This window comes from Cynocephalus volans, chromosome 1 (genome assembly GCF_027409185.1).
Source record: "Cynocephalus volans isolate mCynVol1 chromosome 1, mCynVol1.pri, whole genome shotgun sequence".
Classification (NCBI taxonomy): Eukaryota; Metazoa; Chordata; class Mammalia; order Dermoptera; family Cynocephalidae; genus Cynocephalus; species Cynocephalus volans.
Window position 1 is genome coordinate 275,272,242 of NC_084460.1, and position 27,264 is coordinate 275,299,505.

Genomic DNA, 27,264 nt, shown 5'->3' on the forward strand with positions numbered 1-27,264 from the left:
ACAGATTTTAAAACCAGGCAGTCTGATTTCATGCTCTTAACTGACTGAAATGTAAACCCTTCAGAATTGCCTTTGTATTGACCTGTGAAGTGCTCTTTGGTATGATCTCCATTTTTTATAAGCTTCTACTGTAAGTTAAATCCTAGCTTTACTTTGGCCTTAATACAAGCACATCATTGCACTGTTACCTATATACGTGATTCCTGACAATAAAAATGTGTTGAATCAAGCCCTGAAGAACTAGGAGACTTCATACATGATCACCATGTCTTAAATACAAGTTTTATTCTTTCAGAATAACTTTTTGCACATGTAAACAAATATGTATATCACCATCCCCACACATTTTTTAAGCCCAGAGTTAAGCCCATCCTATTCATGTCTTCTGTGCCTTTTATTAACCTCGATATATTTTACATATAGTTTCATATCAGTATCATGAAATGTTGTCTTATTTGAAATATAATGGATAATTTCAAACATATATATGAACAGACAAAATAGAAAAGATATTATAAAGAACTCTGATGAACTCATCACCCTACTTCAAGTTAGTAATTCACATCTACTTTTTTCATCTATACCCTCACCCACTATATTGTTTTGATGCAAATCCAAGACATTATTATTGAAAAATTAATGACGAGATGGGAGTCTCTTTATAACACAGGGCCTTAAATGTGTCATGTGTAATGCTCTTCAAGTTTTTAAAAGCCCTGGTAGTGTCCTGCCACTTATTAAAAAAATCTACGTATTAAGAGAACCAACAAATATTAATACTGGTGGGTTGGCTACCTACTACAATGTAAGTTTTTTCAATGCATGATCGTTTTTAAAGTAACCCTTCTTATCTTACCATTGCCAATTATGAGGTCAGAGCAGGTGATTGCTGCAACACTGGTCTGCAACCTTCTACAATAATATTCAAAACTTGCATTTACAACTGCCAATAAAAGTGGTTAATATGGACACTAAACCTGTTTCCAATGAAGTTGATTGGTTCTGATCAATTAAATCTGTAGTGATAAGATGACAAGATGAGCTAAGTCATGATATGGAAAGCATGGATTTTTTTCATGGATGTATGGTCATATTCACCAAATCCACTTAGCTGAAGCCATCAGTGGAGATGCTGCTTGCTTATTTCACGCATTTAATGTTTATAAAATGGGGAACAAGAAATTATTTAAGAAGAAATAATGCCATGGAATATTCCCTTTCCCAGAATTTATCATTCAAATAGTTTTAGTAACGTTCACTAAAATTAAATTGGCAGTGAATTTTTTGAGACAGATGACGATTATTTTGAACACAGTTTAGAGATGTTTAGACTAGACAAATACATGAATAAGGGAGATGTATTTGTTGAGAAAGAAAATGTATTAATTCTCTCTTTATTAAACTGCTACTTTAATATGCTTTAGTACTTTTTCATTTTTTATATTAATTGGTTTGCTTTTAGACAACTAATGTTTCTAAAAATATATATCTGTAGTATTTTTTAATGTTAAATATTTTATATGATTTATATAGTTTACATCAGAAATCCAACTTCACTATTGAAATAGCAGTAAAAGTTATTCATTTGTAGTACCTCAAATTGAGATGCTCAGCAGGAATCAAGTAAGTCTTAAACAAAGGGTTCCTTGTATGGTTCCGTATTTTACACAAATTGACGAAAGCTTCTATTATACTGAGGTAGGAAGATGTGCAATAACTCAAGCCTCAAGAGGATCTCATAAAAAATATAGAAACATGGTTTTCTGAAGAGATGAATAAGGAAGAGAGAAGAGGTTAGGTTCCTGCCTTGAAATGCTCAGAATATTGCATTTTGGGGAATCATGGAGCATAATAGGCAATAAAAAAGGGTCAATTCTAGTTCCATTTATCTTACTTTCATCCAAATAAGGAAATAGGTGTATCAGTATTATTAGTACATATCCTACTCCTACAACCTAATACTGTACCATCTATTACCACATACTTAATGTGTTTTTTAAGTTTTCTGTATCTTTTTATTTTGAAATAATTTCAAACACATAAAAATTGCAAGAATTCAATCAGCTCCCATTTACTCCTTACCCATACTCTCCAGTTGCTAACATTTACCACGTTTGCTTTATCATTCTCTGAACACACATGCACACACACAGTTATTTTTTCTTAACCTTTTAAGAGTAATTGCATAGATGATGCCCCTTTATTCTTGAATACTTCAAAGTAAACAAGGAATCTTCAAAAAGATCATGGAAAATGTGTGTTATGGAAAAACTATGCTTGGATTGCAGAATATTTTTGTAACAAAATAACTCATTCTGACTTGTTATAACATGTCTAAACAGAAGCTAGTTTGAGATATTAAGAAGGATAAGACATCAGTTTGAAATTATCCCCTATCAGAACAACATGAATTCTACTAAAATTGAAGCAAGAACAAACATCAAATTTTGGTGAAGCTTGGGTGAAAGAGTGGTAAAATCATTAATGCTTTACAACAAGTTTATGGGGACAATGCCCCAAAGAAATCAGTGGTTTACAAATAGATAACTCATTTTGAGAAGGAACAAGATATCCTTGAAGATGAAGCCTGCAGAGGCAAACAGTCTATATCAATTTGCAAAGAAAAAAATAATCTTGTTCATGCCCTAATTGAAGAGAAATGACAGCAGAAACAATAGCCAACATCACAGACATCTGAAATGGTTCAGCCTACACGATTCTGACTAAAATGTTAGAATTGAGCAAACTTTCTGCTCGGTGGGTGTCAAAACGGTAGGCCCCAGATCAGCTGCAGACAAGAGCAGAGCTTTCAATGGAAATTTTAAACAAGTAGGATCAAGATCCTGAAGCATTTTTTTCAAAGAATTGTAACAGGAGATGAAACACGGCTTTACCAGTACAATCCTGAATAAAAATCAAAGCCGTGGCCACTACAAGGTGAAAGTGGTCCAGTCAAATCAAAAGTGGAGTGGTCAAGAACAAAGGTCACAAAAATAATTTCTCAGGATACTCAAGGCATTTTGCTTGTTGACTTTCTGGAAGGCCAAAGAATGATAACATCTGCTTATTATGAGAGTTTGAAGAAAGTTAACTAAAGCTGTAGCAGAAGAACACCCAGGAAAGCTTCACCAGAGTGTCTTTCTCCACCACGACAAGGCTCCTGCCCATTCCTTTCATCAAACGAGAGAGATTTTGTGAGACTTTCAATAGGAAATCACTGGACATCCACCCAACTGTGCTGATTTGTCTCCTTCTGACTTCTTCTTGTTTCCTAATCTTAAAAAATCTTTAAAAAGCACCCATTTTTCTTTAGATAATAATGTAAAAAAGACTGCATTGACATGGATAAATTCTGGAGACCCTCAGCTCTTTAGGAATGAACTAAATGGCTGGTATCGTTGCTTACTAAAGTGTCTTGACTTGATGGAGCTTATGTTGAGAAGTACAGTTTATATTTTTTATTTTTATCTTTTAATTCTATTTTTTTCATGAATTTTTTGAAGTCCCCTTGCATTACCTAAAAACAAGAACACTCTTCTACCACATGAAACAATGACCAAACTCGAGAACTTAATATTGATATACTATCTAATCTGCAGAGTTCATTAAAATTTTGCCAATTGTCTTGGATATCATTTATTGCCATATACCGTATATGTTTATGTATATGTGTACATAATTTTTGTCTGCTCTAAGATCTCATCCAAAACCACAAATTGAGTTTACATGTCATGTCATATTTCTTTAATTTGGAAACAGTTTCTCAATATTTCTTCGTCTTTCATGGCCATGTAATTTTTTAAGAGAAAAAGCTAATTATTTTGTAGAATTTCGATCAATTTGGGTTTGTCTGATGTTTTCACATGATTAGATTCAGGTTATGAATAATTTAAAGATCCTTAGAGCAATGGGAATGCATGCTATTTAAGGGACATGTTTCTGGCAAAGACAGCATATCAGTTCCCTCTTTATTAAACTGTTACTTTAATATGCCTCCATACTTTGTGTCAGCTTTTATATCAACTATTTGGTTTTAGGCAATTACTGCTTTTAAAAACATATCTTTTTAATGTTTGATATTTTTGTGTGATTTCAATGCATTTTTGTAGGAGCACCAGAGCTGTGATATGTCCTCAGTGCATCATATCAGGAGTCATAGGATGTCGGTTTGTCCCATTACTAGGGACACATTATCTTTCATCTACTATTAGTTTTAGCATCCAATGTATATTCTTGCACAATTGACTCATTATCATGGGTGCTAATGTTAATTTTCTAACTTCATCATTGTTTCTACATTTGTCAGTTGGATTCTAAGAATGAGATTTGCTTCACCTCTGTATGGTTATTTATTTAGTCGTTTATTATACCAGCATAGATTTATAGATCCTTTTATGAAATCAACTTGAGGTATAATTTACCTATATAAATTTTAAGGGTGCAGTTCAATAGTTTTGACAAATATATATACCCATGCAACCACCATTACTATCAAATTGTAGAACAGTTCCATCAGTCCAAAAAATTTTGCCATGCCTCCTGCAATAGGTGGTCCTTCTGCATCCTCAAACCCAGGCAAGCACTGATGTGCTTTCTATATTTATAGGTTATATTTTCCTTTTATTTTGTTTCAGGCTTCTTTCAGGCAGCTTATTGTTTTTGACAATCATCTATATTGTTGCATATATCAATAGTTTGTTTCTTTTTATTAATGTTTTTAGTACATTTCACATGTATAGATACTTGAAAGTTCTATTGGACAATACCACTTTTATCCATTAATTTGTACCATTTTCTTATTTCCTTCCTTGTGGTTTCTTTTGGCTTACTTTGCTGTTATTTTCTAGCTTTTAATTGGGGAAATCAATTCATTTAATTCATTTTTCTATTTTAATTTATAAGAGTTTCAGTTTATGAATTTTCATGTGATTACTGTGTCAATGTATTCCAAAGGTTATGATACATAAAATTTATCACTTCTGAGAAATTCTATAATTTGGTTTGCATTTTTTTTTTCATGCAAGATTTTAATGTAAGGTATTTTTTAAATTTCTGTATAGAAGGGCCTTAAAAGTTTGTTATTAATTGATAGTTTTATTTTATTTTGATCAAAGAGTATTGTTTATAATATTTCTATTTTATGGAATGCATTGATTAATGCTTACTTTATGACAGCATGTATTATAAAATTTTGTGAATATTTTCTGTGTGCTTGTGTTGAAAGTAGTATGTTAAATCTTCTATTATTAGTGTATGTCTCTTTGCATCTTCTATGATTTCTACCTTTTAATGGTGGTTACTATGTTATTTGGTGCGTAGATAGACACAACTGTTTCAACTTTATTGTGAATTGTGGCTTTTAGCATTATAAATTGTTCTGTTTTATTATTTTTACTTTTAACTTGAATTTATTACATTTACTCTGAAAACAAAATTTTAACCTCTCCTGTTAAAAAAAGGTTTTTGTACTTAAGAAAATTTACACTTTTTTTCTACTGTGGTTACTTTTATAATTATACATTTTTATGCCCTATTACTCTACTTTTTAAATTTAACCGTTTAATGTCCTTTTTTGATCAGTTTCAAGTAACATTTTGGCTGTCATTTATTGCCTATATATCAATCAATTAACTTATTATACTTTCCATTTTATATATATATATATATTAACCTATTTTTGTTGCATTGTTTTTACTCTTCAGAACACATAACTTTTATATATTATTCTTCCTCTCTCATCTCCACATTTTTTTATATATAATAGAGTTTATTTTTAGGGCAGTTTTAGATTCACAGCAAAAGAAAGTACAGAGAGTTACTATATACCTCCTACCCCTGCACATGCATAGCCTCCCCTGCAATCAACACGGCACATATGAGTGGTACATTTCTTCCACTCCATGAAGCTACATTGACACATTATTATCACTCAAAGAGCATAGTTTAAATTAGGATTCACTCTTGATGTTGTACATTCATTCTATGGGTTTTGAAAAATGTGTAATGACATGTATTCACCATTATAGTATTATACAAAATAGTTTCACTGCCCTAAAAATTCTTTGTACCCTAAAAATTCTTTGCTTATGCATTTCTCCCTTTTTCCAACCACTGGCAAACATTATTCCTTTTAATGACTCTATGATTTTGTCTTTTCCAGAATGTCATATAGTTGGAGTTGTACAGTATGTAGCCTTTTCGGACTGGCTTTTTTTACAGTTAGTAATATGCTGTTAAGATTCATCTAAGCCTTTTCATGGCTTGATAGTTCATTTCTTTTTATTACTGAATAGTATTTCATTGTCTGAATATTCCACACCTTATTTATCCATTCACCTACTGAAGGAATTCTGGCCTCTTCAAAATTTTGTCTATTTTAAATAAAACTACTGTAGACCTCCATGTGCAGGTTTTGTCTCAACATAAGTTTTAAAATCCTTTGGTTAAATTCCACGGGGTACGATTGCAGGATCATATGGTAACATGTTTAGTTTTGTAAGGAAATGCCAAACTGTCTTCCAAAGTGGCTGCACTATTTTGCATTCCCACCAGAAATGAATGAGAGTTCCTGTTGCTCCACAAGCTTGCCAGCATTTGGTATTGTCAGTGTTTTTGATTTTGCTCACTCTAACAGGTGTACAAGGATATTTCACTGTTGTTTTAATTTGCAATTCCATAATGACATATGATGTTAATAATCTTTTCATATGCTTATTTGCCATCTGTATAGCTTTTTTGGTGAGATATCTGTTAAGTCTTTTGCTCATTTTTTAAAAAATATACAAACTGAATAATTTGTTGCTGGTGTGAGGCTTGCCTTGTCTTACACTTAGGTAGAATTTGCATCATTTCCACAAATAGCAGGTATCAACATTTGTAGTAATTTAATAGTGACCTATTCAATAAGGCAATCATTTTGGTAGCAAACGTTTATTTAAATCTTACATAACTCAAGCTTTATAAAAAGCCAACATAATTGAAAATTGGGTTCTGCCTCTAAAGGCTTAAGTATTCAAAGCTTGAAACACTTAATTTAAAAATAAGCAAACAAATAAAACAAAGAAACCTGCGGCAGATCCTGCTGAAATACTTAAAAAATAAGTGAGCTTAATCTTTGCAAAAGTTATTTTAGCTCAAAAGCTATAAAATCAAAGTTATCTTAATTCTACAAAGAAGAGAGAGGGTCTTTGACTTCATGCCACCATTTCCTTAGAACCTCATCTTTTTCATCAAATTTGGCCATAAATCGAATTTTTGTTTGCCCCTGTTTTCAAGAGATTTCTCTTGTAGAAGAGGCCAGGTAAAACATGGAAGAGTAACTGCCTAAGCAAGTAGGAAAGTGTTCCGTAATAGTGTGCAAAGAATATAGAGTTTTGGATTAATCTATGGAACTCGATCTGGACCTTGATCTTGACTTTCAGTGAGATCTAGAATGGGATCTTGAAGTAGCTTTTACTGGGGGAGGGGACACAGAATGAACCTTTGAAGGTGGATCAGGTAGGGGTGAATTGGAAAGACACTGGCTCCTTGATCTGGATTTTGACTTGATATCACCTTTTCTATTTCCTTCTGGGGAATGAGATCGAGACCGAGACCTGCTTCGAGATTTCTCATACTCATCCTTAGATCCGCTTCCAGAATGTGAACTGGAACCCCAATCAGACTTGGGCTTGGATTTTCAGACTAGGGCTCTTTGACCTAGATTTACACGATCAACCTTTGCTCCGTGGCCTGGATCGGGAGCAACTTTTTGAGATACTTCGAGATCTACTGCGGCTGCTCCTGCGACTCCTACTCCGTGACCTTCCTTTGGATGGTGACCTCGAACAGCTTCTAGAATAAGGCCGCCTATGGCTAGTTCGGGGCTTATCTTCAATAAGCCTAATATTTCTGTCATTTATTTCTGTACCATCCAGTTTATCCAAAGCAGGCTTCATGTCAGAGTACGAGCAAAACTCAATTATACCCTGACTAGTGCGTTCCTTGTGAGCATCTGCATAAGTCACTTCACCTGTTTGTTGCATAAAATCCTTTAAATCTTGCTAACTGCAACGACTAGAAAGATTTTCTGTACTAAGCCTGTATTCTGTACGAACAGGCGTCCATATTTGCCTCCACCGGAAGTTCTCCGACCTCTGTATCCGCCTCCACCATTGCGGTTTCCGTTGCTGTAGCCGGCGCGATGGCCTCGCGGGTCCTGGGCGCTCCTCGATTCCACACCCGCTGGCTGCACAGCTCCTTGCCGTTCAGCTCGTAAACGGCAGCGTCCGCATCGCGGGAATCCTCGAACTCCACAAAGCTGAAGCTGTACCCATTTTTGAGGTCTGCTTCGAGGAAGCGGCCATAGACATTGAAAAAGCGCTGACCGTTCTTCTCTTGGACATTGTACCTCAGGCGTCCTGTGTAGACACGCAGCACATCCGTGGCGGGCGGGCCCGAGGCTGGCTGTCAACGGTGGACCCTAAGACAGTAGGTGCGAGTGCGGGGATAGTGAGAGCCAGAACACGTGCCTCGCACCACAGCGCGGCCAAGTCCAGCTGCACCATCCTGATTTTTTAATAGAGTCATTTCTTATTATTGAGTTCTAATCCTTTAATAGATGCAGCTTTTGCGAATTTGTTCTCCCAGTTGGTGGCTTTGTCTTTTCATTTTGTTGACATTGTCTTTCACAGACCAAAGTGGGTGGGAGGGGTAAGGGAGGAATAGATAAAGGACCATGAAAAATGATAACATTGTATAATATTGAATATACTAATTATCCTGACAAATAAAAATTAAAAGTTTCTGATTTTAATAAAGCCCAGCTTTTCAATAATTTCTTTTATGGATTGTGCTTTCCATGTTGTATCTAAAAAGTCATCATCATATCCAAGGTCATCCAGGTTTTCTACGTTATTTTCTAGGAGTTATGTAGTTTTGCATTTTACATTTATGTTTATGGTCCATTTTGAGTTAATTTTTATGAAGGGTGTAAGGTCTACATTGAGATTTATTATTTTTTTTGCACGTACTTGTCTAATTGTTCCAGCAACATTTGCTTAAAAGATTTTGTCTCCACTTCATGGCCATTGCTTCTTTGTCAAAGATCAGCTAACTATATTCATGTCCATGTATTGCTGGGCTCTGTATTCTGTTGCATTGATATATTTATCTATTCTTTCACCAATACCAGACTGTCTTAAATACTGTAGCTTTATAGCAAGTCTTATAGTTGGGTAGTCTCATTCAAAGAAGTCTTTGTTTTTCTCCTTTAATATTGTGTTGGTTGTTGTATTAGTTTGTTTTTGTGTTGCTATGACAGAATATCTGAGACTGTATAATTTATGAAAAAAAGATTTATTTAGCTAACAATTCTGTAGGCTGAAAAGTGCATGACTGGGCAACTGCATCTGATAAGGGCCTCAGGCTGCTTCCACTCATAACAGAAACTGGAAGGGAACCTGGTGTGTGCAAAGATCACGTGGCAACAGAGGAGGTAAGAGAAGGTGGAGAGGAGCCAGGCTCTTTTTAACAACTTACTTTGGAAGAAGTTAATCCATTCCTGTGACAGTGCACTTACCACGGTGGGCATTAATCTATTCATGAGGGATCTGCTCCATGACCCAAACACCTCCCACTAGGCTCCACCTCCAAACACTGCCACATTAGGGATCAGATTTCAACATGAGTTTTCGTAGACACAAATATCCAAACCATATTAACTACTGTGGGTCTTTTGCCTCTTCATATAAAGTTTAGAATCAGTTTGTCAATATCCACAAAACAACTCATTGAGATTTTGATTGAGATTGTGTTGAATCTATAGATAAAGTTGAGAAAAACACGACATCTTAACAACATTGAGTCTTTCTTTCCATGAACACAGAATATATTTCCGTTTAGTTTTTTCATTTCTTTCATTGGGGTTTTGTAGTTTTTTTCATATAGAGCTTAAACATACTTTGTTAGATTTGTACCTAAGTACTTCATTTTTATGGCTACTACTATTGTGTTTTTTTTTTTTTTTTAAAGATGACCGGTAAGGGGATCTTAACCCTTGACTTGGTGTCAGCACCACGCTCAGCCAGTGAGCGAACCGGCCATCCGTATATGGGATCCGAACCCGGGGCCTTGGTGTTATCAGCACCGCACTCTACCGAGTGAGCCACGGGCCGGCCCTACTATTGTGTTTTTTAATTTCAAATTCCACTTGTTCATTCTGGTAAACAGAAAAGTGATTGACTTTTGTACCATAACCTTACATCTTGCAACCTTGCTATAATCTCTTTTTAGCTCCAAGAGTTTTTTTCGTCAATTCTTTTGCATTTTCTACACAGACATTCATGTTATCTGAAAATGAAGACAGTTTTATTTCTTCCTTCCCAATCTGTATACTTTTTTTTTTCCTTTCATTTCTTTTCTTGTCTTACTGTATTAGCTAGGACCTTGCAGTTCTGCAAAGGAGTGGTAAGAGGACATGCTTGCCTTATTCCTGATCTTAGAAGGAAAGCGTCTAGTTTTTCACTGTGAGGTCCTGCAGTTCCTCCTGTTTTCTTTCTGTGTCTTAACTGAGAAACGCAGAGTTCCTTGACCAGTCTGAGATCTGATTAGCTGTATGTTTTCCTTTGCAGGCTAGAACCCAAGTCAGGGCTCTGAACATTCACAGGCACTGATAAACTTGTTTAGGTTGTTGCTCAAAACACTGAAAGATCCAACATGTTGCTGAATACTTAGAAACTGGCCTGCACTGAGTCCAAATTCCTTTAAACTCCTATGTAAACTCCATAACCCTATCCCTTTGTTGTGGACATACCTAGGTAGACCATCTCTTGTCTTGCTTTCTGTCCATCAAGAGGAAGCTGAAGACCCATCTGTATGTAAGTTACCCTGATAAATGCTTTGGATTGATCACCCTGGCATTTAATGCTTCTTTCTTTGGAATCTCAACCAGCCCCATCTCTACATGATATGGGGAAGTCTCTTGTAGGAACTCCCCTGCTGCCCCTTTGGGTGTGACTCCAGCCATACGTTTTTTGTAGGTGTTCTTGATTCAGTTGAGGAAGTTCTCTTCTATTCCTAGATTGCTGGGGTTTTTTTTTTCTTTCTTTTTATATCATGAAAAGGTGTTGGATTTAATCAAATATGTTTTCTGCATCTATTGATATAATCATGTGATTTTTCTTCTTTACCCTGCTGATGTGATGGGTTACATTAATTCATTTTTAAATGTTGAGCCAACCTCATAACTCTAGAAAAAAATTTACTTGATCATAGAGTATAATTCTTTTTATACATTGTTGAATTCAAACAGCTAATATTTGCTGAGGATTTTTGTTTCTACATTTATAAGGGATATCCATCTGTAGTTTTCTTGTAAGATCTTTCTGTAGTTTTGACATTAGGGTAATGCTGGTGTCATAGAATGAGTTAGGAAGCACTTCCTCTGCTTCTACCATCTGGAAGAGATTCCAGAAAAATTGGTATGATTTCTTCCTTAAATGTTTGGTCCTTTTTTTTTTTTTAAAGTCTTAATTTGCAATTAAATATATTAAATCTTTATTATCAGTTATTTTGCTAAAATTTCCTGAGTATCTTACTGGATGAAGCTCATTGTCTAGTAGATTACTCAAAAAGGGCTCATAGTCCATAATTCCTTAAGTTCTTGCTAATTAAAATTGGTTTTCCTTTAGTCTTGACACTTAATAGATTGGACTGCTTGGCTGGATTAAAAAACCTTGGTTCATACTTACTTTCCTTGAGAATTTAAAAAAGTCTGTCCTATTTTTGCCTTACTTTGTGGGTTGCTTTTGAGAATTCTCTGACAGTTTGCTTTTCTTGCACATTATTTGATCTTTATATCTGGAGGTTTATACTGTGAGGCTTTTTTTCCTTTTTCTTTAAATTCTATTTTACTATGATGTATCTTCACATTAATAAATCTAGGTGAGTTTGTGTAGGTGCTAATTGAGCCCTTTCAATTGGTAGGTGCTGATCTTTCATTTTTAGAGTATTTTCTTTGACTGAAGTTTTAAATATTGTTCCATTCGTTGTTTTGTTTTGTTTTGTTTTTCCTTCCAGAATTCAAATTGTACAAATGTTAGATCTTTTTTGAACATTCTTTCTTTACAACTATTTTCTTTTTAGACCTTCTGTACTTCTTTCTTTATCTCATTTTTGTTCTCCTGGTTTTTTGTGTTTCTTCAAAACTAATTAATATACTTGTATTCAAATCTATTTTTCTTTGACAAACTTGAAATTTAGTTTTCCTTTCTGATATGATTTGTCCTTTTCGTCTATCTTTCCTGAATTTAATAAACTCATTGGATTTCTTCCTACTTCTTGTTCATTTCTGTTTTTAATTTTAGATTTATTCATGTAAGGTGTTTTTTGATGTCAGACAATGCTTGTTTCAAGACGTATTTGAGTTGAAAGAGTGTTTTTCTTTTTTTAAAAATATTCTGTTTATAGGAAAAAATGAGTGTTTTTCCTATATTCTTACTCAGAAACAATCAACACAGAAGACTTCTGTGATCAAATGTGTGGGAATTTCTCCCCACCAGTAAGCAAGCAACCAGTTCTGCAGGGGATACCAGCTGAGTGTCCTCTAACTCAAATCTATTCTGAAACTATCTGCCAGAGATAACCTAAAATACCATAAGTAAGGGCCCAGTCTCCAAGGCTGCCTCCACTTTAGATGACAATCGCCAAGTCCAGGCTCCTGGACCTTCTGACTGACCAGCTATAAATTGGGGTTCCCACAACCCCTTCCTTGGGTTTAATTTGCTAGAGCAGTTCACAGAACTCAGGGAAACATTTACTTACATTTGCCCATTTATTTTAAAGGCTATTACAAAGGATGCAGATGGGTAGATGCATTTGGTGAGGTATGAGAGAAGGAGCGTGGAGCTTTCATGCCCTTCCTGCGCACGTCATGTGTTCGGCTATCTGGAAGTTCTCTGGTCCCTGTTCTTTTGGGTTTTGATGGGAGCTTCATTACTTAGACATGATTAACTAAATCATTGACTGTTGGTGATCAACTTAACCTTCAGCCCCTCCCCTCCACAAAGGTTGACGGGTAGGGCTGAAAGTCCCAACCCTCTAATGCTGCCTTGGTTCATCCTAAAGCTAACTAGGGGCTGCCAACCATCAGTCAACTTCATTAGCATACAAAAAGAGACTTATCACTTTGGAGATTCTAAGGATTTTAGCAATTGTATACCAGGAGACAAAGATGAAGATCAAATATATATTTCACAATATCACAAATATATATACTGGCCACCAGATTCTTTTCAGTGATATTATTTGCAGAACATTTTCTTTTATTCTGTAGATAGCCTTTTCACTTTCTTATGTTTTTTGAACGCATAAAAGTTTTGAGTTTTGAAAAAGCCTGTTTTTTGCATTTTTTCTTTGTTACTCATTCTTTTGGTCTCATATTTAAGAATCCATTGCCAAATCCAAGGTCATGAAGATTTATTCCTGTTTTCTTTTAATAGCTTTTTAGTTCTAGCTCTCATATTTATGTTATTGATCCATTTTGAGTTAATTTTTGTCTAAGGTGTGAAGTAGGGGGTCCAACTGTGTTCTTTTGCATATGGATATCAAGTTGCTACAGCCTTATTTGTTAAAGTGACTATCCTTCCTTCATTGAGTGGTCTTGGCGTCCTTTCAATAATCTACTCGCCATAGATATATAGGTTTATTTCTGAACTCTCCATTCTATCTCATTGGTCTATATGTCTGTCTATATGGCAGTACCACATAACTTGACTACTTTGGTAAGAAGCTTTGAAAAAGAAGTGTGAGTGTTCCACCTTTATTCTTTTTTTTTCAATATCATCTTGCCTTTTTTAAAAAGTGAATACTTTTCAAACTCTTCTAAAAATAGAAAAAAAAATGGAATATGAAACTTTCTCTGTTTTTGCGGATTGGCTCTCCAACACTTGGACAGGCCATTTACAACTCTGTCTTGTTCTTAACTTATTGCTCACCCTGAGCCTAGAGGATGGCTAGAGGTAGAAGCTTAGGTTCTTCTCAAGTCTTTTTGGTATTTATTTATTTATTTTTTAAATATACATGGGTTCTTTTGAATGCCCTAGTAACCCAAAGGAACTCTCTCCCCAGCTTTCCCTCCCAGGGTTTCCACATGCCTATTTTTTGCTTCAATTGTTCACTTGCTCTGCAATATTTTCTAAGAATGTCTTCTGCATAACTGTTTTTCTGTCCTGAGTGCATTCTGAGTTAGGCAAAACAAAAGCAAATGCCTTGGGTTCTTCAGGTAGCCACAGACAAATTAAAACAGACAAACACAATTCTTTGAGAATAAGATCTGCTGTACAGGAAACCAGGATCAGGGAACAGGGCCCACACCGTGAACTTGGGATGTCGTATACAGACAGCCAATGAGCTTGGATGGTGGGAGGGGCAAGAGCAGTAGAAATGCAGCAAAGCTTTCCATAATTTCTAGGTGTGTCTTTCTTAACTCTGGGTTTGCTTGATTCTTGTGAATCTTTGGATTTTTCCAGAATTCTTACAAAGTTGATTCTTATAGTTGCACTTCATTTTTCAATAATTCTGTGGAAGCAGGGGCCCTTGGTGTTACCAATACCCCCATTTTTATTAACGTTTAATTTTTAAATCATCCCTCTATGTTCCATGTAGTGATGTAGTAGAACTCTTTTTTTTTTGTTTCTTTTTGATATATTGTTGTCTTCTTAGTGTGGGGCTTCCTATTTGTGGCAATATATTTTACTTCCCTCTTTTGCAGTCTTTTCAAATCCAGCAAAATCTCTGCAAATGGTTGTGGCAGGAGCTCAGGAAATAGTTCAGATGGGAATTGGTATTTATTTTTCTACATCTAGATAACCTGAAGTTTGTTGTGTTCTCTATCTTTTAGTTTTGATGAAAAGATGGAATTTTATTTGTTCTTTTCGTTAATCTTTATCATTTTTGGAGGATGCATGAAAAGATTTGGATTTAGGTAGCAACCATTATCCTGGCTAGTTGGAAGTCCCTTTACTAAATATTTTATTAGGTTTGATTATGAGGTTTTTGTAATTTTTATTCAAATTGATTTATTAATGATTGTTATTATTTTGAGAAATAGTATTTATTGAGTATATTTTAAGTGTCAAGCTCTTTGTTGTATTTAGTGTGGAAATGTGAGGAGACTGTGATATGATCAGTGATCTCAGGGAGTTGTATTCTAGGGAAGAGATAAATAGTAAATTTAATATAATGCGGTAATTGCTCTCGTCTTATCACTTACCACTCTCTATTTAAAGGGTCAATGCATATAATATGTCTCATCCCCGTATTCTTAAGATATATCCTTTGTTGGCAAGTGGGAAACTGAAAAGCTACTAAACAGCAAGATGATATCTAACTTGTAAAATTGTTGGGTGGCAGCTGCAGCCAGAGAGAAGTTACCACCTAAAAACAAACAAAAACTACAAAGAAAAGGATGATTTGCTTTCAAATCTCTAAATCTCCAGGTTTTCATATTTCAATTAATTTATAAAGATTGTTGAGTGTCTATTCTGAGTAGGACCTTATGATGGGTTGGTCCTCCATCTGTGAACAATGAAAGATAAATAAGACTAAATCATTATCTTCCAGGTACCTAGCACACGTAATTGGAGACAAACATATACAAATTATTTAAAAGCAAGTCAAGACTTGTGATAAGTGCTAGAATAAGTATATTTGAGGCTTGGACAAAAAGATATAGACAAAGAGCTATGTAAGAAAGTTAGGGGTTGGGTTCCTGTCTAGAGTTTTGGAAGCAGGGAGGCATTTTCAGAAGCCTTAAGAAATGTTGCAATTAGAAAAAATATTAATTCCTTTGCATATTGACACTTTGATCTAAATACAGTTAACAGTTATGCCAGTCTACCTATGAGAGTAGACTTTGTTTCCAGAGTGAAACAATAAATATCAGGGATAGCTACAGGCAAGGTATAGTAGATGACTACTAGCCAAGCCCATAAGTGTTTTAAATCTAGGAAGCTGACAGAACTATTGATTGGATTGCATGCTATAATTGTTGCACTTATGAAATAATTAAATGATTTTTTTTTTGTCCTTTCTAAAAGGGAAATGGGTACATAGAAGCCAGAAGCTATAGCTTCTCAAATCAAGATTTATCTGTGAATAAAAAATAGCTGGTTTGGCAGCAAGAATTTTAACTGTTGAATCTGTTATGATTCTGGATTTAATTAGTTGTTTATTGCTTATTTAAAACAGATTGATGATGTTAATTTGAAACAGTTTGTGATCATGACAAAATTGCTTACGTGGTATTTTTCTTGAAATATTTTCTTATAGAATATGTTCTGCTTGTCAGAACACTGTGTATTTGCCTAATTGAAATAAACCCACCCCACCCCTGTTGCATGTGTAAGGCAACATTGCTCAATTGGTTTGTATAGTTTTACACCAGAAATCAGATTCATTTATTATATTTTCATTTACTGATTCATAGCTCACATAGATTTCTATCTGAATATCTCAGGTTTGTAGCACTCTGTTCCCATTAAGGAAGACTATATGATGTTAAATTAATTTCACGTGTCAGTTGAACCAGAAATTGCAAGCTAGGGGCCATAGGTCTGAAGATGAGGTACATCCAGGCTCCCATCACATGCCCATACTTCCATATCCACAAAGCTTTGAATATTAAAAAGTTTTCTATTGACATTTTAAAATAACATCAAAGTTGGATTTCTGGCTTCTCTTGAAAATTCAAAGTATCTGCCAATGCTGGACCCAAGTTCCTACAAGGCTAGTCTCAACTAGAACGCAGAGATTTCACTCCTCTTTACATTTACCACATTCTCCAGTTTACCATCTCTACCTTCTCTGTTTCTTTATACTTTCCAAATCCATTGCCTGGTCACTGTAAGCATTTGGGCTTAAATAAAAGCCTATTCAACCTACATTTCAAATATCCCAATTGCCAAACTTAAAACTCTCTTTTCTTTATAAGATGTATATACAGCAATGATGATAACATAAATTATGTTCCATTAAGTCAGGAACAATTTTAAGAAATCATTTGAAATGATTTAGCAAGATCCTAGGAGTGGCCATGTGTGTGTGTTCCTGTCTTAGTTTATGCTGCTATAACAAATTACCATAGACTAGGTGGCCTAAACAACAGAAATTATTTCTTACAGTGCCGGGGGCTAGAAAGTCTGAGATCAAGGTGCCTGTAGATCTGGTCTCAGGTGAGGACACTCTTTCTGATTTTTAGATAGCAATATCTTTGTTGTGAGAGAATAGACTCTCCTGTCTCTTCTTATAAGGTTACTAATCCCTTTAATGAGGACTCTGCCTTCATGACCTAATAACCCCTCAAAGGCCCCACCTCCTATTACCATCATATTGGTGGTTAGAATTTCAACATGTGAATTTGGGGGTGACACAAATATTGACCCATAAGAGTTCGTATCTAGAATATACTAGACAAACAATGAAGAAAAGAAAGTAAAAAGAAACATGCATCTAACTTTATTCACTGTTCCAAAAATTACAGATGGCTCTTTACAGCATGAAAAAGATTTTTCATTTTGTTATATATTTAGTAGTATATATATTTTGTAAAGAAACAATAAACAAATAATATTTCAGAATGGGTGGAAAACAGTAATTTCTTTTCGTGCATCTTGAATTTAGATATGCATGGTCTAATGATGCTGGTACATTATAGTTCACCTCTGTATCTCATAAACTGGCAGTTATGTGTTTACCAATACATAATTAGTTTTCAGTCAGGAAAACATCAATTACGTATCTATTTAAGCTTCACTTGGTAAATATAGAGATCTACTGGCAACTTATTGTGACTCAATTATTTTTTATTGTTATTGTTATAAAAGAATTTAGTGGTGTAATATCTTAATGGAACTCTAGTCAAGAAAAGGTAGTACCTACATCTTAGTCACACAGATAACGACAGATGCAAGAAGCCATAATGGGTATTTCCCAATAAATTTATAGGCAGAGGAAGGAAAGAATATTTATGGCCTTAAACTTTCAGGTGAGAACATTGTTCTCTCTTCTTTGTCAAAGCTATTTGTGTAGGTCAAAGTTGAGAATAGCAGATTAGAAGAAGAACTATATATAGTACAAGAAGCCAATCTTCTTTAAAATTGTGATTTTTCTTTTTCTATTTTCCTTTATTTTATTTAGCAAGGGCCAAAATTAAGGTAAACCAAGTCTTGATCTTTCAACATTGCAGCATAGAACATTAACCTTAAAACTCTTTGGTGGTTATTATGCAAGTTTCTTCTCCCTCCTTCTGCCTCCAACTGTCTACCAAATATGTTTTATTAATAACTTTAAATAATATGTTTTTATTTATCAGAATATTTTCAATAATATTTTTATTAATGCTTTTTATGATATTAATGGAAGTCTAATATATCTTTAGACGCTGTTTTTTAGTTCTTCTTGGACACTTTCAACAAGTATTTATTAAGCACCTCCTATGAATGAGACACTCTGCTAGGAGCTAGAGTTAAGTGATTAAGAATCTGATTTCTTTCCATATCATGGTTAAAATCACAGGACTACAGAATTTCTTAATATATGAACTGAGACAAGTTACTTAAATTCTCTGGCCCTCAGTTGCTTTATCTGTACAATAAGGATGGTATAAACTATTTCAAGGCAGGAAAACTCTGTAGCAGTCAAGGTTCTTTAGAGAATTGATTGAGGGGCCACGTCTCTTTGTTTTTATGATTCAAGTTCGACTTTTATTCACTTGACCTAGAACTTTTTTACTTATACAGATGAAATAAACATTGGGTTGACTGCCCCACTATTTTCTTTCTAAGAACATTGTGATCAGCTAGCCATAAGCCTCTGCCAGCTAGGCTATTTTGATTACTATTTTGACTCTGCTGTCCATTATGGTAACAATGCTCACCTTGCCTTTGGCTATTAAGTGCTGCCTCTTGGCCCCTGCCACCCCAGGTTCCAATAATTTCCCACTGCATTTAGGTTTCCATCTAAGTGGCAACAGTTCTCACTGTAATTTCTGACCTATGGAGAACAACAACCACAGACTTCTTCAGCCATGCTGGGGCTCTCCTCACGTATTTATCTCTCATACTTATGTTGGCTACTTGGTAACCTTTTTTGTTGGGTGAGCAGGTTTTAAATGATAAATGCAGTCTAACATTACCATCTCCGTAAACCTTTGGGTTCCTTCTTCTACGATATTCTAGGACAGTTTTGACATTTTAACTTCATGTGGTGTAGTCTACCTTTTGGTCCATGTGTCAGCCAACCAACCAAACTGTTAGAGCCTTTTCTCACTCACTGATCTGTAACATTAAATTCAGAATTTCTGCTTAGTGGGCCTATATCAGTAAATTTGGTCTCATTCAATCTCACGTTCCTTCCACTATTATCTCACACCCTTCATATCCATTCCCACAATAGTCCCTGGATTTCTGTTTGTATAAATTGGAAAAATTATGTAGTTTTTTGGCATGAAGCAGCCTTTTTATGTGTCATACTTTGTACATAAACTTTTTGGCCCTTGCTCAGACTTGCATCCAGTTATAGGTCTAGAACCAAAGAGTGGTGGTGGTGGTGGTGGGTGGTGGGTCATAAAGAGCACCAGGCAGCCACCTCAGGGGAGGCCATTATGGTTTCTTCAGGCAAAGCAGGGTTAATCTCAGATGGGGATGAAACTGTTGCTTCTGCTGGTAAAGAAGCCTCAATAGAATTTAGGGTCCAGTATCTCCAGCTTCACAAGAATCCTCCCGTATGTCCCCATTTTAACTTTCAGGATGCCATTTCTTCCCAATTAATGCCCTCATTTTAACAGCAGACATCCTGTGAAGTTGGGAATACAATTTGTGTTGTAATTCAGCCATTCACAGGATGAGATTCTGGGTCTGATTTTCAGTAATCTCAGTCCTGCAGCTATAGGATATAAGGGTTTCTTTAGGGGCAGACAAATAAACTTTCAGCTGGGAATTTAAATTCCTGAGTTCATCCTTTTCTATTCCCAGTTTGTCCACTGAAGTTAGGTGCAACCAGCCAGTCTTTTCATACTCATTATGTTCTAGGCTATCAAATACCTGGTCACCCATAACCCTGCTTCTTATAAGTGTTTGGTTAGGAATATCCAGTAGTAGTTTTTCACATATGTCTATTGGTACATCACAGTATAGACTATTAGTACTGTCTTTGCTACTGGAAATAAAGTTATTAGTGCCTGTAAATCTAATCAGATTAGATAATCAATTCCAGAAGGCTCAGAACAAATTCAGAAAAGCCATCTTTAAGATTTTGTCTAGAACTACTCTTGGTACCAAAATCTGTATTCCTCAGGGTTCCCCAGAGAAACAGAACCAATAAAATAGGGTCTTCAAAAACTTCATGGAAAGATTTATATTATCTTTTAATTATATTTTTCCAAGAACTATTTTTGTTTTTTTTTGTCCTTTTTGTGACCGGCACTCAGCCCGTGAGTGCACCAGCCAGTCCTATATAGGATCCGAACCCGCGGTGGGAGCGTCGCAGCGCTCCCAGCGCTGCACTCTACCAAGTGTGCCACGGGCTCAGCCCCCAAGAACTATTTGAAGTACCCTTGTGTATGTTTGTGTGTGTATGTGTGTATCTTTATTGTTGTATCTCTCTAGAGAGATTTTAACAAATAAGCTCATGCATACAATGGGGGTGCTGCTATCTTAGTCCCTTTGTGTTGTTATAATAAAATACCACAGACTAGGTAATTTATAAACAACAACAAAATTATTTCTCACAGTTTTGAGGGCTGAAAAGTCCAAGAACAAGGCACTGGCAGGTTGAGTGTCTGGTGAGGGCCCTGGTCTCTGCTTCCAAATGGCACCTTGAATGCTGTGTCCTCACATGGTGGAATGGACTGAAGGGCACAAAAAGGGCCTAAGCTTATTCTCTCCCCCTCTTTTGTAAGACTCCAACTCCTTTATGAGGGTGGAGCCCTCTTGATTTAATTAGTTTCTCAAAGACTCCACCTCTTCACAGCAACACAATGGGGATTTAGTTTTAACAGAAATTTTGGAGGAGACACCATTATTCAAATCATAGCAGCCCTAAGTCCAAAATTCACAGGGGATGCTGGATATTCTGGCAAGAGTTGATGTTGCAGTCCTGAGTCCAAAGGCAGTTTGGGGACATACTTCCTTTCTCTTTGGTGGGTCTCAGTCTTTTCTCTTAAGGCCTTCAACTGATCGGATGACACCCACCCACATTATGAAGGGTAATCTGCTTTCAAAGTCTACTGATTTAAATGTTAATCGTATCTTAAAAACAAAAACCAAAAACACACAAAAACAAACAAACACCTTCACAGCAACATATAGATTGGTATTTGACAAATAACTAGACACCAGTCTACTTTTATTATCACCATTAGCTGGCAATTCTAAACGCCTTCCTAAAAAATGCTCCTTCCTAAAAAAAAAATCTTTTGTTGGTCTCAGCTCTAAACAATTTCTCTGGTTACTTTTGAGTTTTAATAATATATTAAACTATATGTAGCTATAGTTGGCTTAAGATATGCAGACTCAGATACACGTGTTCATTTTAAAAATAAGCTAAAGAGAGGGCCGACCACGTGGCGCACTCGGGAGAGTGTGGTGCTGGGAGCGTGACGATGCTCCTGCCGCGGGTTCGGATCCTATATGGGAATGGCTGGTGCACTCACTGGCTGAGTGCTGGTCACGGAAAAGACAAAAAAAAAAAAAAAAAAGCTAAAGTGGTTTCCTCCAAATTCAGATCCAGCTGGGTGTGATTTTGAAATGTTCACTCTAGCCACTGTATTTCACTGTTTTAAATGTGAAACAGAAATAAAAATTGCAGAATGACAGATTTGAAGTAAATTTCCTTTTTTTTCTTTTCTTTACAATCACTGTGCTGTCATCGTTTATGTGAAATCTGTTGCTTAAATGCGGGAATGTGTGGTACCACATGGGTGAAGACACAACTGTACTTAAGGCACATTCCAGCATTTCTGACCCATTACGAATATTCCAGGAGTTCTCCAAGTTAGCTTCCATGAGAAATATGATGCTTATTAAAGGACTTATTACTACAAAACAGCTAATTGGAGCTTATTACTAAAAATAATTTTGTTATATACAGGAGGGGTGTGTTGAAAAATGACCTGCCTCAGGTGTCAAATAATCTAGGTATAGCACTCCTGCAGGACACTTATCATATACTCTTTTGGCATTTATCCATCTGGCACTTATCATATACTCTTTTATATTGTAATGAATTTTAAGGTCCCTTAGGACAGGAAGGTAGCTTGTTTATCTTAATTCCTTTGGCTGTCCAGTGCGAGAGGAGACCTTACAAGTAGCTGTTTGGTGAGTGTGTGTATGAGACTGATGGAGGGGTGTGTTTGGTGAAAGAACTAATACCCTCACATTTAGTGAGTACCATTTACATTCTAGGTGCTCTATAAATTAAGGATAAAACTTTACACTGATCAATTTGGTCACTTACTTGTAGACCACTGGGATAGACAGGTGGGTTGGGGCTTCCAGCCCATACTATGTAACCATCTTTGAATGTGCTTAGTTGTCCTTTCTGAAGGAGGGGCCTCAGTGGTCAGGCTTATACCAGATGATCCTACCTCTTCTGGGACCAAGGATGAATTCAGAAGCCAACCTGCGAATACCAGATTCTCTTTCTCTAAAGAATTGACATAAGAAATACAGAGGCTGAATCAGATTTTATTAAGCTTAGAGACAGAACCTTGGTAAACTGGGGATTCAGCATTAGCATTATGGCAACCCCAAACCAGTCATAAGCCAATGCTTGGAGGAGCAAAAATTCTGAGCCTGTGAGAGACAGTTGGCAGACAGCAGAATGGATCAAATATACTGCAGAGTAGAACTGAGAGAGGAGGAGAGCAAGAAGGAACATCTCATCCCAGTTCATGACACCTGCTTATACTTCTGGCACTTAGGGTCTGTACACATCTCCTGATTGCTTATAATAAATTCCCCTTAAGTCAGCAAGATTGGGTTTCTGCTCCTTGGTCAGATCACTTCCTTTCCTTTTCCCTGAATTGTTTTGTGTAATTTTATTTTTCTTCTAGAAGAGAACATAAGTTTTAGAAGAGGTAGATCTTGCCTTAGGTTCTTTGTGAGCACTGCAGTACTTTGCACTTAGAAGATTCTAAAAAGGCTTTCAGAATAAATATTGAACATTTGCTTATGTGCTTACTTCTCCTGTGACTGCAATCACTTCTTCATACTGACTCTGTATCATGGTTCTTAAATTTATCGAGTAAAGATTCTCTTTCAAAGTCTGGTATTATCTATGACCACTCTTTTCAGAAAAATTCATATATATGTACATATCATGTACATATCTCTATCTATGTACACACACACACACACACACACACACACACACACACACACACACACACACACACACCTATTTTGAATATAATTTCAGGGGTTTTATAGACCCCAGGACACCTAAATAAACCTTAAATGTAGCCCAGGTTAGAAATCTCAGTTTAAAGTGTTACTGCATATCTATAAATACTTTAACATCGATATATTAATAATTCACTATGAGAGCTTTCTATTTAATGGAATCCTGTGGTGCTTTGATTTGTAGATTAAAGAAACACCCCTAAAACACAAAGATGTCTTTAAATTTCTTTTCTATAATTTTGAATGTTTAGGTATATGATTTATTTGAAACCAGCATGATAGAATTCTAAGCATGTATCAGGTTTAAATTGCTTGTATTTTCTTAATTATGAAACTACCACACCATATGTCTAGTCCAGAAAATGTAGCTACATCAACCTTGTATATGAGAAAAAAATACACTAAGAGAAAGGTTTTTAAGTTTAATATTAAATAATTAAAACCCATCCTCACACAGACATCTCAAATTAAGATTGTTTACATGCTCTTTAATTAGATGCAATTAAGAAGCTCTCTTAAAGCATTTAGGCCCGCAGGGAGCCGTGGCTGTCTTGATAGAATGACTCTTCATACAGGACAGTGCCTTGGTATTTGTGGAGGAGTTTCCCTTTGGAAGACACGATAGGTACACTTTTATTTTTGTCACAGGAGGAAACAGATGCTGAGAATTTTCATTAGAGAAAGAAGGTTGAGTTGTTCTGTTTGACAGTGTTAGACAGCAAGAAGCCTTCTCCGCTCTGCCATTTTCCTTCCAAACTCCTTCCTCATCACAAAAGTCATGATGATACCTAAGCCAGCTCATGTTGTTTCTTTGCTCAAAACCCAGCAAGGTCACCCCACCTCAGTGAGAGTAAACCTGGGCTGGCCCTAGCGTTGGGCAGGATCATGCTTCTCCACCCCGACCTGCACAGTCTGTGTTGCCCTTGCCTCCACTCCATGCACTAGTCCTCTTGCTCTGGCTCGCTTTACTCCAGACACAAGTCCATCCTGTCTGCCTGGAATGTTCCCTGGGTAAGCTCATGGCTTCTTCCCTCATCTCTGTTAACTACATGCCCCTTTTTCATGGATTCTTCCTTGTTACCTTCTTTAACCCTTCTAGATCCTTCTTCTCCTTGACCCTGCATTCCCTACCTCACTTCTCTGCTTTATTATTTTGCCATAGTACTGATTAATGTCTGATATATTACATATTTTATTATTTAGACAGTTCACTCTTTCTTTGTCTGCTATGATATAAATTCCAAAAGGGCACAGGTTGTTAGCTGTTTTTATTTCCTTTTTCCCCTCTGTCCCTAGCACCTATAAGATGATCCAAAGTAAATGCTCAGTAAGGATTTGTTGAGTGCATGAATTATTAAATGAATGAATGAATGAATGAATAAAAGGATCTTAGTGGGATTTTTTTTCTTCTGATTAAAATGATTATAATTTTTGGTTCCTTGAATTTTTATTTTTTAAATAATATCTTTTTATAACTTGGAGCTAGATTTTGTCTGTGCCCCTAAACTGCAATGGATATTCGCTTTTAGCATGTGCACTGGCTTAATTAACATTAGCTAATTTAGTTGTGACAAATTCTTTAGACTAAAGTAAGAACTTCATAAAATTTGCTAACAATAGTTACTGTAAACTGGCAAATAAGATCATTCAGTGTGTCTCCTGTTCACAACACTGAATAAACTTTATGGAGAAGCCAATCCACTTGAAGTGATAGGAATCTTAAGACAAAATGTAGAGTTTGAGAATAAACTTGGCAAAGAAAATAGGCCTTGGGTTAGCCATATATATATATGTATATATTATTTATTTATTTATTTTGTCTGCCTAATAATCATTAAAAGCTCAAACTGAAAGTGGATGATCCAGAAGTAAAAGTAAATAAAAAATTCATTTTGTGTTTAGCAAGGTTCTCAAGAGACTTGAATAAGGAGGGGCTGCAATATGTTCTGATTTCTGGTGATGTGTTCTTCAGTCAAGAGAAAAAAGGCTCTGTTTTGTTGTTAGGAATTGTTTTGTGTTGGAACAGTATAAAAGGCAAAAGAACAAGCTTTCAGAAACATCCCTTTTGCTTTAAAAATTACTCTTGGCTAATCCATTCCCTTAAATATAGCATGCACTGTGTTATGGGAGAAAGTCCGAAGGGATTCAGAGTTCTAACTTTGAACCGTAGCATGTTGTGTATGGAAAACATGTGTCTTTTTCTTAGAGTCAAAAATACAGGGCATCGAGAATTGGGTTGCATTTGTAGGGCTTCTCTTTGTTTTAATGATTCTGTTTTTATGACCCAAAATTTAGAACATGAAGTCTGGCGAGAATGTCAGAGGTACAGCTGTGTGCTATTACAAATATGAAACATAAAACACTCCTCCAGCAGGAACTGTCAATGGCTGTCTTTCCTCTTCCAGCAGGACTTTCAAGTTGGGTCATTCTGTTTTGTGAAGAGAATATATTAACTCAAAGTCAATTGGGTGTCCCAGGAACGGCAATTTCAGCAACTAATTTTGCTGAAAAAGGCAGGGAACTTAGTAGGCACTACTTAGATAATCCTGGCAACCTCAGCGTAGTCAAACAACCTTGTGGAATGTAATGTAAAATCCAGTAAGAAGAGAGATTTGCTTAGTTTGATTTGTGCTATTGTGATTTATTTAATTTCTCTGTTCGGTTTTACACTTGGGGGATTTGTAAAGCTACATCACATCACTGTCATAATCTGTTGGTGATTATTCATATAAATGAGTTTATAGATCCTACAAGGACAAGCTTTATATTTGTTTTCTATGAGCAAATATTATCAGAATTACTGGCACATAAAAGAATCTGGATCCGTGGTTAAACTGGTGAGACATTAAATTAAATTCTCTTTCCATTTTGTAAAATACAAATGACAGATTATTCGGTCATTTAAATAAAATGAACATGCTGATTTGTCAACATTTCACTACTCAAAAATTTTAACTATAAATACACAATGTCCCAAATTTTAAACAAATGTGAAAGAGAAATAATTCTATCATTAATAAAAGAGTGTGTGTGTGTGTGTGTGTGTGTGTGAGAAAGAGAGAGAGAGAGAGAGAGAGAGAGATTTGGGCTGTTTGATTCTATTTTCCAAAGTAGTGATATGTTTAGCGTTTGGGTTTAGATATTCTCCCAATCTTATACTACACTATGTCTTTTTGTCATTGCAGGTAATCATTACCTATTGTTGATACTCATTTTGGAATCTATAGTTGCCCATATGAGAAGCAGCTGGATAGAAAATTAGCATCTGCAATTTAAAACATCTGTCCTTGAAACTGTAGCTGAGGTTTATATGAGTGTTTGAAGCCATTCTTTCCTTTTCCTGAAATCTTAATATATATGGTGTACTTCTTGTGATTGGAAGTCTATCTGACTTCCATGTCACCCAAATTTCACCTTTTCTTGGTAGACTTTAGAACACAAGGATAACCCACATGTCATTAAAGGAAGGATATTCTGAAGAAAAGTTTCATCATGTTTAGTCCTAGAGATATGGTTTATGGGCGATAATTACATGGATGATTTTGAAGGAATGAAGAATGTTTCAGCCTCCAGGAGTGATTCTCTTTCCTAAAAGAATCATCAGGTAGTATTTCTATTAAATGGTTGGTGTTATAAGTAAACAGTTTATAAGTTATCTTCATTTGTTACAAGGAAAGACCTGATTTAAGAGTCAAACAAGAGCAATCAAATATAATAAGTCCCCTTTTATCCACAGTTTCACTTTCCATGATTTCAGTTACGTGCTGCCAACTGCAGTCTGAAAATATTACATACAATAAGATATTTTGAGAGAAAGAGAGAGAGA

At 35.7% G+C, this 27,264-nt stretch overlaps 1 pseudogene; it reads right to left on the reverse strand.

Moving 5' to 3' along the window:
* Positions 1-7,378: 7,378 nt before the first annotated feature.
* On the reverse strand, positions 7,379-23,262 carry LOC134369751 (serine/arginine-rich splicing factor 6-like; annotated as a pseudogene).
* Positions 23,263-27,264: the final 4,002 nt, after the last annotated feature.